Source organism: Phacochoerus africanus, chromosome 15 (genome assembly GCF_016906955.1).
Source record: "Phacochoerus africanus isolate WHEZ1 chromosome 15, ROS_Pafr_v1, whole genome shotgun sequence".
Classification (NCBI taxonomy): domain Eukaryota; kingdom Metazoa; phylum Chordata; class Mammalia; order Artiodactyla; family Suidae; genus Phacochoerus; species Phacochoerus africanus.
This window is the reverse complement of record NC_062558.1, coordinates 40802033-40818405: the sequence shown is the minus strand read 5'-3', so window position 1 is coordinate 40818405 and position 16373 is coordinate 40802033. Positions and strand designations below refer to the sequence as shown.

The following is a 16373-nucleotide window of genomic DNA, read 5'->3' as shown; positions in this document are numbered from 1 at the left end:
CGCTGTGTGACCCTCAGGGCCATGCCCACCACGGCCCTCCCTACCTCTCCAGCTCCTCTCACACCAAGCTCTGTCCCTCTATCCTCCAGACATCCTTCCATTCCTTAAAGATCATGCTTCTTTCCTGTTACAGGGCGTTTATTTGGTTAATGAATCCAACTAGGAACCATGAGGTTGTGGGTTCCATCCCTGGCCTGGCTCAGTGGATTAAGGATCTGGTGTTGCCATGAGCTGTGGTTGTGGACACGGCTTGGATCCCGAGTCACTGTGGCTGTGGCATAGGCTGGCAGCTACAGCTCCGATTAGTCCCCTAGCCTAGGAACCTCCATATGCCTCAGGTGGGGCCCTAAAAAGACAAACGAACGAATGAAAGAAGGAAAATTACATCATTTCTTCAATCATTTCATTTTTTGTTTAAAATTCCTATTATTCCTTTTTGATTGAACCTCAAATTTTTTTTTCTTCAATATTCCTTTTTTTTTTTTTTGGTCTCTCTCTGTTCTACTCTTTGGGGGGTCTTCATTTTCATCTATTTTCATTTGTCAGATACATATTGAGCCCCTATTTTACCTGCTGGAGATGGAGCAGTAAGCCAATCCCTTGCTGGTTTTAGTTTCTAGTTTTCCTATGTATTTCTAGTCATATTGTGCTTGGTCAGAGAAAGCAGTCAATTGTTTCCACTTTTCAGAATATGGGACATTTGTGAGGGTCTAATTCATGGTAGTTTCCATCAATATTCCATGAAAACTAAAAAGTCTATGTTTTCCATAACGGTAAATAGAAATTATTAAGATTGTTCTAATAAACACTGATACGTTGATTCAGACTCATTCATGGTACCTTCTATATTGAGAGACTGGACTGTGCAAGCCATTGTGGGAAATAGCAGGGAACTGAAACAGGATTCTTTTTCTCACAGTCTAGGCTAGTGGTGGAGGTAGAGGTGGAGGCAGACAATAATCACATCAGCCTAAATGGGATAACTACGCAGGAAAGGAATAGTGTTCTCTGGGAGCATAAAATAGAGGTCTCTGAGCTAAGATGGTGAGTCACAGAAGGCTTCCCTGACAAGGTGACAACTGAGCTGAGATCTGAAGGATGAATTGCCCTTAGTGAAACAGAGCATAGCAGTGAAGAGTCTGGGTCTAGAAATGGCTTGTGCAGATAAACAGGTTCTTCAAAGGCCCCTCCCTTGGCTCCTGCTGGCACAGGGCAGCTAGTTCTCTAGGTGTAGCAATAGGTATAATCCTGACATGAACCCTAAGACTCCTTCCCCCGGTACCTGGGCTCTATGTAGACCCCTCGAGTACGAGCAGCACCTGTGAATAACTGGGGGCTGGTACTCTGCAGTTAAGTGTACGAAGGTGAAGGGATTTTGCAGATGTAATTATGGCCTCCAATCAGTTTATTCTGAATCAATCAAAAGTTTATCCTGGGTGGGCCTTACCTAATAAGGTGGTCACATTATAAGAAGCCCTACAGTTCACCCACACCCCTTTGCTAGCTTAGGAGTGAGCGGCCACGTAGAGGGAGGAGAGCCTCTGGAAGGCAGTATGTCAAGGACCTGCCGAGGCCCCTCCACTGTCAGCCAGACAGGAAACAGGACCTCAGTGGCATAACCACAAGGAACCAAATGCTGCTGACAAGCACAGGAGCTTGGGAGAGAACTGGGAGTCCCAGGTGGGCCTGTGGCCCCAGCCACAGCTTCATTGCAGCTTTGTGAGACCCTGAGCGCAGGATCTAGCTAAGTAGTTGCCCAGAATCCTGAACTGTGTGAACATGAAATAATCACGGGGTTTTTTTGTTTTGTTTTGTTTTTGTCTTTTTGGGCTGCTCCCGTGGCACATGGAGGTTCCCAGGCTAGGGGTCTAATCGGAGCTGTAGCTGCCAGCCTACGCCACAGACATAGCAACACGGGATCCGAGCCGCGTCTGCAACCTACACTACAGCTCACGGCAACGCTGGATCCTTAACCCACTGAGCAAAGCCAGGGATTGAACCTGCAACCTCATGGTTCCTAATCAGATTCATTAACCACTGAGCCACGACGGCAACTCTAGGGGGTTCTTTTTTAAAGCCACCAAGTCTGTGGTCATTTGCTACACAGCAGTAGGGCAGAATACAATCTCTCTGTAGTGCAGGTGTACAGTCTCCCCCCTTGGCAGGCCCAGCACATCCTAGTTGAGTTATGCTGGGATTTGGTTAGCAGCCTGGCAGCCAGGGGTGGTGAGTGCAGCCGGTAATGGGGCACCGGCGGCCTTGTGGGGTGAGACTTCTGCAGCCTGTTCCAGCACAGCAGTGCCCACTCCCCTCCAAGGGTGTCTGGGCCACAGCTACTCTATTCTGCCCTTTTTTTTTTTAAACTGGCCAAAGCAAATGCCACTGTTAATGATGTCAGTTTTTCTAGATATGAGAAAATGCAAGAATTTGGCTCTATAAAAATCCTTACCTGAAATCTACCTAAAGGCCTGTTCTTCCAGTTTTCCCAGAGCACCGAGTGCCTCACTCCTGATCTCCATGCTGAGCTCCGCTCAGGGGGTGCTGTGGGTCGGCAGCTGCAGCGGCTCACGTTTTACTTCAGGTAACAGCTGATGGCACGTGCCAAACTGAAGTTCACAGTGCTCGCCCATGGTCGAACATTGTTTTGGAAGGCATATCATGACCATTTCATCCCACAGCGCTAAGAATGAATATTCCTAGATCTGGAAAGATTTCGCTGATAGGCAACTCAGTGTGTCATCACTGAACCAGGCCTCAACAATAGCCAGAAAGTCTCTGGACCACCTATCTTTCTAGTCTATTATGGTCCAGGAAAATATTCCCTCTTTTTGCATTTTCCCGTATTTAGAGATCACTGACCACATATGGCACTGTGTATCATTTTATCAGAGAGTCAGCTACAAATTTAGCAATGCAAGAAATAGCAATTTTGTGAAAACAGTTAATAAAATACAGATAACAGTATTAGGAAAGTTATAAACAAAATTCCTAATAACAGTATTAGGAAAGTTATAAACAAAATTCATCCTGTTGACATTAGACAAAAATGTCTTTTTGGTCTGGGTCAGAGCAGGTATGAACTAGCTAGGTGAGGGGATCCCACCTTATAACATCAATAATGAGAGCCTTGGAGGGGAGAGATCCACACCAGGGTAAATCAGAAGACACATAACCATACGAGTCAGGTGTGACAATCTTGAGAGAGTGGATTACTTCTGATGTTTTTTGTCCATGCATTGATGTTTTTTAGTTCTCTCTATAGACCAGTCCAATACAGAGGCCCTTCTTAGGTGAAAAATATAAATTTAAGATTTATATTCTCCACTCCTTTCTATGATACTTAAGAACTCCTGATAAGAATCTTTTTATCGGAGTTCCCGTTGTGGCACAGTGGTTAACGAATCTGACTAGGAACGATGAGTGAGGTTGCAGGTTCGGTCCCTGCCCTTGCTCAGTGGGTTAACGATCCGGCGTGGCCATGAGCTGTGGTGTAGGTCGCAGTACGCGGCTCGGATCCCGAGTTGCTGTGGCTCTGGTGTAGGCTGGTGGCTACAGCTCCGATTAGACCCCTAGCCTGGGAACCTCCATATGCCGCGGGAACGGCCCAAGAAATGGCAAAAAGACAAAAAAAAAAAAAGAATCTTTTTATCTAGGCTGGAGACAACCCTTTAAATGATCATTTTCCAGAATGTATATATATATTCCCCTGGTTATCATGGGACATCTGATATTCATCCAGAGACAGATTACAACAATCAGTCTCAGAAACAAACTTAGATCATTTTTCTTAAGAATTCAGTTTAAGTTTATAATATAACATAGCAACAAAGAACTATTAGGGAAGTGAGTTTAAACACTAAACACTAATCTCAATATACAAAATTAAAATATGAATCAAAGCATCTTTTTTAAAAAATTACCTTCATTTTTACCAAATATAGCCAATTTAGGACTGTAGAAATTTTACCCCAAATGAAAACGTATTTTCTAACTATTTATTTTTCATTATTGGGATTGCCAGGGAGCAGGGAAGAACCAAGCGTCCATCTTGATTTCTCAAAGCCCTGACTTAAAACCTTCTTTTAATAGAGACCGAATTCAAATTCAAGTTTTGTACTAGCTTATTTTTAAAATTAGTTCACTGAATGGAGTTCCCGTCGTGGCTCAACGGTTAACGAGTCCGACTAGGAACCATGAGGTTGCGGGTTCGATCCCTGGCCTTGCTCAACGGGTTAAGGATCTGGCATTGTCGTGAGCTGTGGTATGGGTCACAGACGCGGCTCAGATCCCACGTTGTTGTGGCTCTGGTGTAGGCCAGTGGCTACATCTCGGATTAGACCCCTAGCCTGGGAACGGCCCTAGAAATGGCAAAAAAAAAAAAAAAAGACAAAAAAGCCTAGGTACAATAAGGTATTATACTTAATGCTGAAGAGTCTAAAGACACGTCTATATTAGATCAACAAACTTTAATATTAACTAATAATGACTATCAAATATTGAATTTTTTGCAGTTCACGTGAACCAAAAATTAATTTAGGTATTTTGAGAATTTATGTAAGCGCTTCATTTCCTTTAAGCCAATTAAGTAGAGCTCCTTTATGAATTAATTTTGGCAATGCCATACATGCACAATACACACAAAGACACAAACAAGCAAAACAGAGACCTATTTCTCATTTTGAAGTTTTAGCCATGAATAAGGCACATCTGTTTAAGACCTGTCAGTTACAAGAGAGATTGGATTCCAATTTATGCTCCTGCAAGGGTTCCAAAACGTGCCTTACTACACCCTACGTGGAAAAAACAGAAATGGAAAGAGAGGCCCCAGACTGATGGGCACGCTTTAAATTTTCTCTTACACGATGCCAACACTCCAGCTCCATAGTACCCTCATCTGGAAATCAAGGATTATATTTGATCACGGCTTCTACCTCTCTCTTAGACTCTGTTATCCAAGCCCCTGACTGTTACTGACTGTTTAAATAACTGAATATAACGTTTAGCGTCTTGATTCTTCCCCATTGTTATCCTGCTTTAAAGTTTCTACTTGCCACTCACGGTCTCCACTCCGTCAACGGCAAGGCTACCGTTTCCAACGTCTGCAGTTTCACCTTTTCCGGCTCGTGGCAGACCTTCTCTTCCAGCCCCGCGTTGGGCGCCACTCTGCCGCATCCAGCGCTGCAAGCAAACGGGGAATCCTGGAAGAGGGACAGCGTGGCATAATAAAACACAAGACTCTTTTACATCTAGAAAGTGGGCGACCAGGAGGCACTCTCATCCGCACAACAAAAGGCGCCTAGATTTTGGCCCACGTGCCTTTTATTAGAGAAAGTGACGTAGATGATGAGCGAGATCAGGTGCAGTTAATGATAAGGCCAACTCTTAGCAGCTGTGCTTTTGCACCTGCGCTGAATGTGTTTACGGCATCGTTCAACAGTTTCAATGGTCTCCAGTAGGTGCTGACCAGACGACCGCATGACCGGTTTCAGGATGATGGTGGGAGCTGATCAGGCTGTTCTGCCCGAAGCCACTGTTCATACACCCTTGAAGCTTTCCTTTAAAAACTCTTGCAGTGGAGAGATGGTTTTGGTGACACTAGTCCACCATTTCCCCAGATTGTCGGCTTCCTGAATAAAGCTTCTTTTTCCATCAACCCTTGTCTCTCGAACATTGACTTTTTTTTTTTTGTCCTTTTAGGGCCGCACCCGCAGCATATGGAAGTTCCCAGGCTAGGTAGGGGTCGAATTGGAGCTGTAGCTGCCGGCCTACACCACATCCACAGCAACACAGGATCTGAGCTGCATCTGCGACCCACACCACAACTCATGGCAACACCAGATCCTTAACCCGCTGAGCAAGGCCAGGGATCGAACCCACAACCTCGTGGTTCCTAGTCGGATTTGTTTCCACTCCGCCACAACAGGAACTCCTTGAATGCTGACTTTTGAGTGATGAGCAGCTGAACCTGCTTGGGTTCTGGCTCCGGCCAGTAATGAGCCTGGAGTCCCACACAGAACGTGGTTGGGAAGGAGGCGTGTCGTGGGAGGGCATTCACGATCGTGGGAGCCACTGGCTGTGCCACACCCTGTACCATCCAGAAGCAGCCCCATGGAATGCTAGGATGGCCTTCTAAGGGCACAGCTGAAATGCCAGCTGAGGACACACTCCCAGAGGATGGGTGCCATCTGTCCATCAAGATACCGCCTTTTTTTTTTTTTTAGGGTCACACCCACAGCATATGGAGGTTCCCAGGCTAGGGGTTGAATTGGACCTGGAGCTGCCAGCCTATACCACAGCCACAACCAATGCCATATCTGAGCAGTGTCTGTGACCTACTCCGCAGCTCATGGCAATGACAGATCCTTAACCCACTGAGTGAGGCCAGGGATCCAACCTGAATCCTCATGGACACCAACTGGGATCATTACCACTGAGCCTCAACAGGAACTCCCAAGGATGTTGCGTTTTTATTAAATCAGAGACTTCTATCTGGTTCTGAGTCCCCATAAGAAGGATATGTTGCTTGTGACTAAAACAAGGAGTGGCAACAGGGATGGCCCCATTTGCCATTTTGCCTGCAGGGCTGGAGGTCCCTGGCACCAGGAACCAAGAGTCCTACTGTGCTACCAGGTGCAGCTCCTGCCAGGACATGGGGCATCCTGGCCAAGGACCTGCAGGAGAAAAGGGCATGACCGCATTGGTAGAGGGTCCCGATCAGCAGGTGGGGCAGGGCTGTTTTCACACAATGGGGACAGGAAACACCACAGGGGGACCCACTGCAACTGGGAACAGATGTGCAGAACCCCAGCCTGAGACACACAGTAAGTGTTCAGACCCTTCAGAGATGAGCATCTGGGCAGGCTGGGGGTGAGAGGATTTTGGAAGGGATGGGGGTGGCGAAAGGGGAGGATGAGCACAGTCTGCAAACCCAAGGTCGACTGCAGGGAAGGGGCTGTCATTCACCTCACTGATTTCCTCCATCAGTGACGAGGAAAGGCCTCTCTTTCCAGGAAGAAAGGTTCTGCCTGAGGAAAGGCCCAGCCAAACCACAGGAATGCTGCTCCCCGCACAGGTGGACAAATAGAACTGCGCACGCGCCTCACAGCCCCGCAGACTTAGAGAAGACCACTCACCAAGAGCCCCAGAGGCTGAGCTTCGAAATCCACCCCCTGGTTTGTGCTGAGGCCACACCTCCCATGGGCCTCGCTCAGCCAAGGACACGACAATGGGGACCCAGGAGGCCTCTGAGCCAACTCTGGTGTGAGGACTCCCTGCCAAATTTGCAGGAATTTCTTTAGGCTGTACCACAGTCCAGGAACTTCCACCCAACCTTCTCAGGTGCTCCCCTTCACTGAGCAACTGCAGCTCAGCCTTGACTGGCTCCCTCCTTTTCTCTCACACAGGCATTTCCCCAGACCTGGTAAATCCTTGCCCATTTGATCCCATCTTGTCATCACTTCTGGAAGGTCCTGGACCAACACAGGAGGCCTTTCGAAGGAATGGCACCAAGAAATACTTAGAACCTACAGGACAAGTGATGTGTGTGAACATGGAGAAAATATAATCACACGAGTTATTGTCCTTCTGTTGGAGAGACTGGAAAAACTAGTGATAGACCCACAGAACTAATAAACAGAAAAATGAGGCAATTACTAACTGCAGGAAAAAGCAGCACTGAGAGAAAAAAAAAAAAGCAATCATGACTGTCACTATTCCATGTGAAAATAGTGACATGGTCATAGTAAGGCTGACACTGAGTACTAACTATGCCAAGAATTGTGACATTAAACTAGAACAAGGGAGTTTCCATTGTGGCACAGCAGAAACGAATCCAACTAGTATCCATGAGGATGCAGGTTCGATCCCCAGTCTCACTCAGTGGGTTAAGGATCCAGCGTTGCCGTGAGCTGTGGTGTAGATTGAAGATGCAGCTAGGATCCAGCAATGCTGGATCCTAGGATCCAGCTAGGATCCAGCATAGGCCGGCAGCTATAGCTCGGATTTGATCCCTAGCCTGGGAACCTCTGTATGCCAATGGTGCAGCCCTAAAAAGCACACCAAAAAAACAAAAACAAAAAAACTCCAACCCAAACAAACAAAAAAACTAGACCAAGAATGTTGAAGGAGGGAGCTGGAAAGATTGGCTGGAGAAAAAGTATTAGAATTTCAACATTTACAATGTTGTGAACATTGGGAATCCCAAAATTATCAAGATAGTCTAAATATGTGAATGTCAGCGTTCACTTTTTTTTTTAGGGCCACACCCCTGGCATATGGAAGTTCCCAGGCTCGTGGTCAAATTGGAGCTGCAGCTACAGCTGCGCCAGCCTACACCACAGCCACAGCAACACAGGATCTGAGCCATGTCTGCGACCTACACCACAGCTCATGCCAACACCGGATCCTTAACCCACTGAGTGAGGCAAGGGATTGAACTTGTGTCCTTATGGAGACTAGTCAGGTTTGTTATCACTGAGCCACAGCAGAAACTCCAGCATTTGCTTATTTTTAGAAAGCATAGCCATGGTACTGAACAAATCTGGGGACATAAGAAGGGTGAGGCAGGAGGGTGAGGGTTTTGTTTTGTTTCAAGCCTTGCAGTTCGATTTCATCTTTGCACATTCTGCTTGGAGAAAAAAACTGATATAAAATGCAAAAATTACACGTCAAAACCTCTAACAGACACCATGAAATTTTAAATCCACGTAAATGGTCTTTCTCTAGGAAAAAAAAATTAACAGAATTGATCCTAGATGAGGCAGAAAAAAAAAAGAGGAATAGACCAATTAATCTGGAACAAATTAAAAAAGCAGTTAAAGATTTGCCCTCTGAGGGAAAACACTCTGTGTGATACCAAAAGGGTGGCTGTACATCATTATACATTTGTCCAAACCCACAGAAGTTACAACGCCAAGGGTGAACGGTAATGCAAACCATCAACTCTGGGCCATGATGTGTCAGTGTAGGGCCGCCGCTTGTAACAAATGCCCCCCTCTGGGAGCATGTTGACAGTGGAGGCTGTGCATGGGGAGGCCGGGGGTGGAGGCTGGGGGCAGGGGTGGGATATAGGAACTCTCTGTACCTTCCTCCCCATTTGGCTGTGAATCTAAAACCGCTCTAAAATAAAGTCTTAAAACTGAGTTTTAGGGAAAAAAATCTGTCCCCTGCCCTTAAAAAAGGCATTTCACAAGTTCCTATTGTGGCACAGTGGTAATGAACCAGACTAGTATCCATGAGGATGCAGGTTCAAATCCTGGCCTTGCTCAGTGGGTTAAGGATCCAACATTGCCGTGAGCTATGGTGTAGGTCGCAGACGTGGCTCGGATCCCGCATTGCTGTGGCTGTGGCATAGGCCAACAGCTGCAGCTCCGATTTGACCCCTAGCCCGGGAACTTCCCTATGCTGTAAGTGCAGCCTTAAAAAGACCAAAAAAAAAAAAAAAAAAGTCATCTGGTAACAACTGCCAGTGGGGGTGTGGAGCAATTGGAACTCTCTCTCACGGTGGAACTGGAAATAGGTACAATCACTGTGGAGAAACGCTGGGCAGTAGCTCCTACACGCACAGATCCAATGACCAGCAATTCAACTCCCAGGCATGCGTCGAGCACAGCTGAGTGCTATGTCCCAAAGACACAGGCAAAGAACAGTCATATCGGCATCATTTGGAATAGGCAAAAACCGGCAACAGGCCCCAAATCCATCTACAGTAGAAGGAAGTTGGCGTTCCCTTTGTGGCTCAGCGGTTAACGAATGCAACTAGGATCCATGGGGACAGGTTCGATCCCTGGCCTCGTTCAATGGGTTGAGGATCCAGCACTGCCATGAGCTGTGGTGTAGGTCACAGATGAGGCTCAGATCCTGAGTTGCTGTGGCTGTGGTGTAGGCCAGCAGCTGTAGCTCTGATTCATCCCCTAGCCTGGGAACTTTCATATGCCGCAGGTTCAGCCCTAGAAAGCCAAAAAACCAAACCAAAACAAAACAAAACAAAAACAGTCAAAGGGAGTAAATAACCCATGGCATATTCTTACAGTGAATATACAGCTAGAAAAAGGAACGAACTACTGACCACACTTTGGTGTCATGGATGAACCCCACAATGTTGAGTGCAAAAAGTTAGACTCAAAGATTTCACACTGTATTGTTACAATTCTGGGAAGGTCAAATGCAGGTAAAGTTCATCTTTGGTATTTAAATTAGATTTTGGTGGTGGTGGTGGTGGTGTTTAGATGAAATGGTTTTCATTTTGAGACCAACCAAATGTATTAAGGGTAAAAATCCTTTAATAAACAAACCATAGGGAGTTCCTGTCATGGCTCAGTGGTTAACGAACCCAACTAGGATCCATGGAGACGTGGGTTTGATCCCTGGCCTTGGTCAGTGGGTTAAGGATCCCGCGTTGCCATGAACTGTGCTGTAGGTCACAGATGCAGCTCGGATCTGGCATTGCTGTGGCTGTGGTGTAGGCCGGCAGCTGTAGCTCTGATTAGACCTCTAGCCTGGGAACCTCCATATGCCATGGATGTGGCCCTAAAAAGACCAAAAAAAAAAAAAAAAAGATAGTGGACTCGAAGGATTGGGTATACAACCAAAAGAACTGAAAACAGGAAGCCACAATGGAATATTATATAGCCCTAAAGAGAGGGCAATTCTGTCAAACACCATAACATGAATGAACCTTGAGGACATTATGCTGAGTGAAATAAGCCATCACAAAAAGACAAATATTGTATGATCCCACTTACACCAGGTTCCCAAAGTAATCCAATTCATAAGGACAGAAAGAATGGTGGCTGCCAGGGGCTGGGAGAGGGAGGAATGGAAAGTTATCGTTAAATGGATACAAAGTTTTGGTTTGGGAAGAAGAGAAAGTTCTGGGGATGGATGGTGGAGACGGTTGCCCAACAACATGAATATACTTAATGCCACTGAACTGTACACTTAAAAATGGTTAGAATGGTAAATTTCATATTATGTATATTTTACCACAACTTTAAAAAATTTCAAAAAAGGGAGTTCCCACTGTGGCTCTGTAGAATCGAATCTGACTAGTATCCATGAGGACACAGTTTTGATCTCTGGCCTTGCTCAGTAGGTTAAGGATCTGGCGTTGCCACGAGCTGCAGTGTAGGTCGCAGACAAGGCTTGGATCTGGCCTTGCTGTGGCTCTGGCATAGGCCGACAGCTACAGCTCCGATTTGACCCCTAGCCTGGGAACCTCCATATGCCATGGGTGTGGCCCTAAAAAGACAATTAATTAATTAATTAAAGGCATATGTGTAGACAAGCTGGCTGTTGCATGAGCAATCTCTCCTCTGTCTAGTGCTGAGCAACTCTTGGCGGGGGGTGTATGTGTTTTTATGGGGAGGGCAGGAATCTTTCTAAGGAGGGATACAGAAAGGTCACTTGGTGTAAAGACCACAAATATAAAGAATATTCATCTCATTTGTGGGGAAAAAATACATAACTGAGATATTCATGGATGCACAGGAAAAGGTCTCGAAAGATGTACGCCACAGCCACAGCAACGTGGGATCCGAGCTGCATCTGTGACCTATGCCACAGCTCATGGCAATGCCAAATCCTTAACCCACTGAGTGGGGCCAGGGATGGAACCTGCATCCTCATGGATACTAGTCCCATTCGTTACCATTGAGCCATGACGGGAACTCCTGCACCATGGTTTATAACAGAGGAAAACTGAAGACTACCTAAATATAGTGAATTAATACAGTGGGACCACACAGCAATCAAAATCAAAGAACTAGAGCTATGTGTATCAACGTGGAAAAAAGAATCTATAAAAAGTTTGGTTTTTATATAAAATGATGGGAGGCCATGAAACAAGTATCAATGAATTTCAAAGAATTTAAATAATGCAGAAAATGTTCTGAGACCACAATGCAATTAACATAAAATCAGTAGCGGAGTTCCCATCGTGGCTCAGTGGTTATCGTTGCCGTGAGCTGTGGTATAGACTTGGCTCAGATCCCATGTTGCTGTTGCTGTGGCTGTGGCGTAGGCCGGCAGCTGCAGCTCTGATTAGACCCCTAGTCTGGGAACCTCCATATGGTGCGGATGCAGCCCTAGAAAAAGACAAAAAAAAATATTCCCTTTTGGTCTTTAATCCCCTAACGGAATTTTCAAACTAAGTAATTTAATATCCTACTCTATCCTTATCAATACTGTCCTCCATTTCCGGCCAAGGTCCTTTCTGTGCACTCCAAGGCTTCCAGAAGTTCTCATGGGTGGTGGTGGGGAATCTCCCTCTCCTGTGGCCGGAGAGAGTCAACCACCTGCTCCACTGTGCGAGGGAGCAAGGCTCCCCTAGCTGACGCTTCTCTGGCTCAGAGCTGAATGCTGAACTCTGCCCTGGATCCCCTTGAACCTGAAATGTCCGAGTACGTTGCAGACATCAGATTGCTTTGTACCCAACGTATACTTCCTAAGAAGAGGGACAGTCACAGTCATTCACTTAGACAACAGCGGGACAACTATCAAAATTGGGAAGCGTAACCATGGCGGGGTCTGCAAACCCACCTCACTTATGATTTGCCCGACCTCTCAGTGTCCTTCATGGCAGTTTCTTTAAGGCCTGGGATCACCTGTTGCATTTAGCGAAGAGGTCCCTCATTTCTTTCATTCTAGGACAGTTTCTCAGACTGAATTTGTTTTTCAGGACATTGGTGCTTTTGAAATGTCCAGACTGGTTAATTTTGGTTTTTGTAATTTTTTTGTTTTTTGTGGGGTCTTTTTTGTTTGTTTGTTTGTTTTTGCTTTTTAAGGCCAGTCTTCAGCATATGGAGGGTCCCAGGCTAAGGGTCAAATTGGAGCTGCAGCCGCCGGCCTACACCACTGCCAGAGCAATGCCACAGCCAGAGCAATGCCAGATCTGAGCCACATCTATGACCTATATCACAGCTCATGGCAACGCCAGATCCTTAACCCACTGAGCAAGGCCAGGGAGCGAACCTGCGTCCTCATGGATCCTATAGTCAGATTAGTTAACCGCTGAGCCACGACGGGAACTCCTCCTGACTTTATTAGTGCTTTATCTTTTTTTTTAATTAAGCTGAGGTTTATCAATTATTTTCATCTTCCTAAAGCATCCGTTTTTAGCTTTACTAACGTTTAGCCTTGTGGACTTTTTGGTTTGTTTGTTGTTTGTTTTTACAGCCACTCTTGTGGCATGTGGAAGTTCCCAGGCTAGGGGTCGAATTGGAATTGCAGCTGTTGGTCTACACCACAGCCACAGCAATACTGGATCCTTTACCCAACAAGTGAGGACAGGGATCGAACCAGCATCCTCACAGAGACAATGTCAGGTCCTCAGCCCACTGAGCTACAACGGGAACTCCCAGCATTGTGGTTTTTAAATTAATTTGATAATTTCTTTCTACTTTTAGGAGGGATTTAATTTGCCTCCCCCCAACCTCAACCTCCTGGTTGATTGCTTTTTTTTTTTTCCAGTCTTTGTAAGAAATGAGTTTAAAGCTATGCACTCTTCTCTAAGCATGGTTTTAGCTTCATTTCATAAATTTCAATACTTTGTATTTTTATTATCATTCAGTTTTCTGTGTTCCATTATGCCTTCTCCTTTGACTTAGTGATTTCGAAGAGTATTATTTTCTTAACATGTGGTTTCCTCAGTGTTTTCTTACTATGGATTTTTTTTAAATTGTGGTAAAATACACAAAAATTTACAGTTTAACCATTTTTCTAAAACAAAATGTGCAATTCAGTGGCATTTAGTACATGTACAGAGTTGTGCAACCCTTACCACTATCTGGTTACCGAACATTTTGTCGCCCCTGAAGCAAACCCATTGCTGCTGATTTTTTTTTTTTTTCGTCTTTTTATCTTTTCTAGGGCCGCACCTGCAGCATATGGAGGTTCTCAGGCTAGGGGTCTAATCTAAGCTATAGTTGCTGGCCTATGCCACAGCCACAGCCACGCCGGATCCTTAACCCACTGAGCAAGGCCAGGGATCAAACCTGCAACCTCATGATTCTTAGTCGGATTCGTTTCCACTGCGCCATGATGGGAACTCCCAAAAGGGAATTTTGAGGGAGTGTGGGAGACCGTTGTTAAGCTCATGACCACTCAAAAAGAGTCCAATAACTTAGCAACTACCCGCACTATCTTGAAGGAAGACCAGGTGCATCTAAGCACCAGACATACTCAAGCCACAGACCCCAATAGTTAGAACACAACACAATAAACATGGGGTCTGACTCTTGTTACATGAAGGGAGTTATGTAAGAATAACATGAAGAATAACATTTTTGCATGCGGCCAGATCAGAAATATTGTTGAAAGGGGAAAAAAAACTAAGTAAAAGGGCCCACTGGAAAAGGGAAAGCTGAGATGAATATACCATATACCATATTTTAGTATATGTTACCACCATTTGCCAATATACATATGATTTAAAGAGCACCATGACAGTCCTGATTAAATCAGAGTCAAAAGAGGAAGTAACGATGTGAGCCTTATTTCTACCTAAAAATGAGGAGAAAGGTGGTCTTCTCCCCTCCCCACTTTTTCTTTATTAAAATGTATCTCTCTTTGTTCTTGAGACAGCTGCATCCCTTGGCCAGCCTGCTTGTATTTCTCACAAGCATCCTATATTAATAAACTCACTCTTTGCCTGCTGCTTTGCCTCACACTGAATTCCTTCTGTGAAGAATCAAGAGAACCTGAGCTTCAGTAAGTCCTGACACCAGGTGAGTGATTTCAATTAAACGACAGTTGGTTCAACAAATCTAACATCCATGCGGACGCAGGTTCGATCCCTGGCCTTGCTCAGTGGCATTGCCATGGGCTGTGGTGTAGGTTGCAGACATGGCTTGGATCCTGTGTTGCTGTGGTTATGGTGTAGGCTGGCAGCTACAGCTCTGATTCAACCCCTAGCCTGGGAACTTCCATATGCCGCAGGTGTGGCCCTAAAAAGATTTAAAAAAAAAAAAAATACATTTGGTTCGAGCCCCCTCCTAAGTTAGGGATCATGGGTTCAAGTCCCAGTCTGGGGTGTGGATGGGTTCGAGTCCCGGTATGAGTTTTGGCTGAGTCCCAGACCCACCCCAGAAGTGTGGCCCTCTGGGGTCCTGAGGCCAAGGCTCTTCCCAGCCCCACCTGAGAAGCAGATGCCCAGCTGTGACCACCACTTGGAAAACTGACCTATTCTTTGGCTTGGACTGACTTGGCCACCCCAGCACTTTGCCCTGGAGGAGCTCCACCCGGCTGCCCGGCCCTTCGAGGCCTGGATGCTTTTCAGCAGGTAGGCCTAACACCAAGCCAAGAGGGGCCAGAGTCCTGAGCAGGAGAGCTGGGTTCAGGCTGGGCTCCCTCTGTTCCCCTCTGAGCCTCAAGCCCCTCCCCCACTGCCTGCAAGAAAAGCCCAGAGACCACTTCAATCACGCGCCCATCCCCTCACCCTCACCTGGGCCAGGAGCCAAGACCCCCTCGCTGGAGACGTCCTGGGGCCGTGGAGCCCCTCTTCCTGTTCGTGGGGTCAGTGACTCAGGGAGAGACCTTCCTTCACCAGCCTCCCAGGTGGGATGGTTCAACCTTGGCTGCTCCCCGCACCTCCGGCTCGAAGCTGAGCCCAGGGCCCCACAGAGGTGCGAGCTTGGTACTTACCTGGAGTAGGCGGAGGCGCAGGTCACCAGGGCGGCAGGAAAGGGTTTCTCCAGCCTCCACCGTTCCCTGCGTCTGGTTAGCGGGATCCTTGCTGCCCCTCACCGCCCAGCCGCGCGCGCGGTGAGGGAACCGGGTCCTCAGCTTTCTGCTGGGAGGGGCCAGATCCTCCAGCCTCGGAGACCCCGCACACCCCAGCCAGGTGCCCCGCCCCGCCCCGCCCCACAACAGCGGGCGGCCCTCGGAGGCTCCTGGGAAATCCTTTCCCGGCGAGAGCCCGCGTGGTTGGAGATGGTGGCTCCAAGTGGGTCGTGTTCCCGGTCTCTTTTCCCTTCCGAGACGTCAGACCAATCAGCTTCCCAGCTCTTCCTGCCCTGCGGAGGGCGGCCCCCACCTCTTTTGAAACTCTTTGCTCTTTCCCCTGTTTCGTTTTCTCTTCCAGCAGCTCTGCTCCCTACACTGGGCCACAGTGGTTAAAAGTGCGGAAAGCCTTGGCTCCTGCCCCAGAGGCTCCTGGGCCCCAAGCCAACCCCAATGCACCAGGACTGAAACCAAGTGCACCTAAAATCCAGTTCCCTTGATGCCTGCGTTTATGATGAACCTCCCTCTCCAAAACTTTATTCCTTTCTTGTCTCCTCTGACCTCAATCCTGTGCTAAATGAACACTAATAAACCAGTCAGATGACTGAAATCGCTATTGTCAATAACATCGTTAATGTGCTAAAATTGCTATCATA

General features: G+C 46.7%; 1 long non-coding RNA gene across 1 annotated transcript in view; it reads right to left on the bottom strand.

Moving 5' to 3' along the window:
* LOC125116709 (uncharacterized) overlaps positions 1 to 15849 on the bottom strand; it is a 37850-nt gene extending 22001 nt beyond the window's left edge. Inside the window, exons 1-2 of the long non-coding RNA XR_007132410.1 lie at positions 15640 to 15849; positions 5059 to 5198 (exon numbers count right to left, since the gene is read on the bottom strand). This is a non-coding gene — a long non-coding RNA (uncharacterized LOC125116709). The remainder of the gene's footprint in view (positions 1 to 5058; positions 5199 to 15639) is intronic.
* Positions 15850 to 16373: the final 524 nt, after the last annotated feature.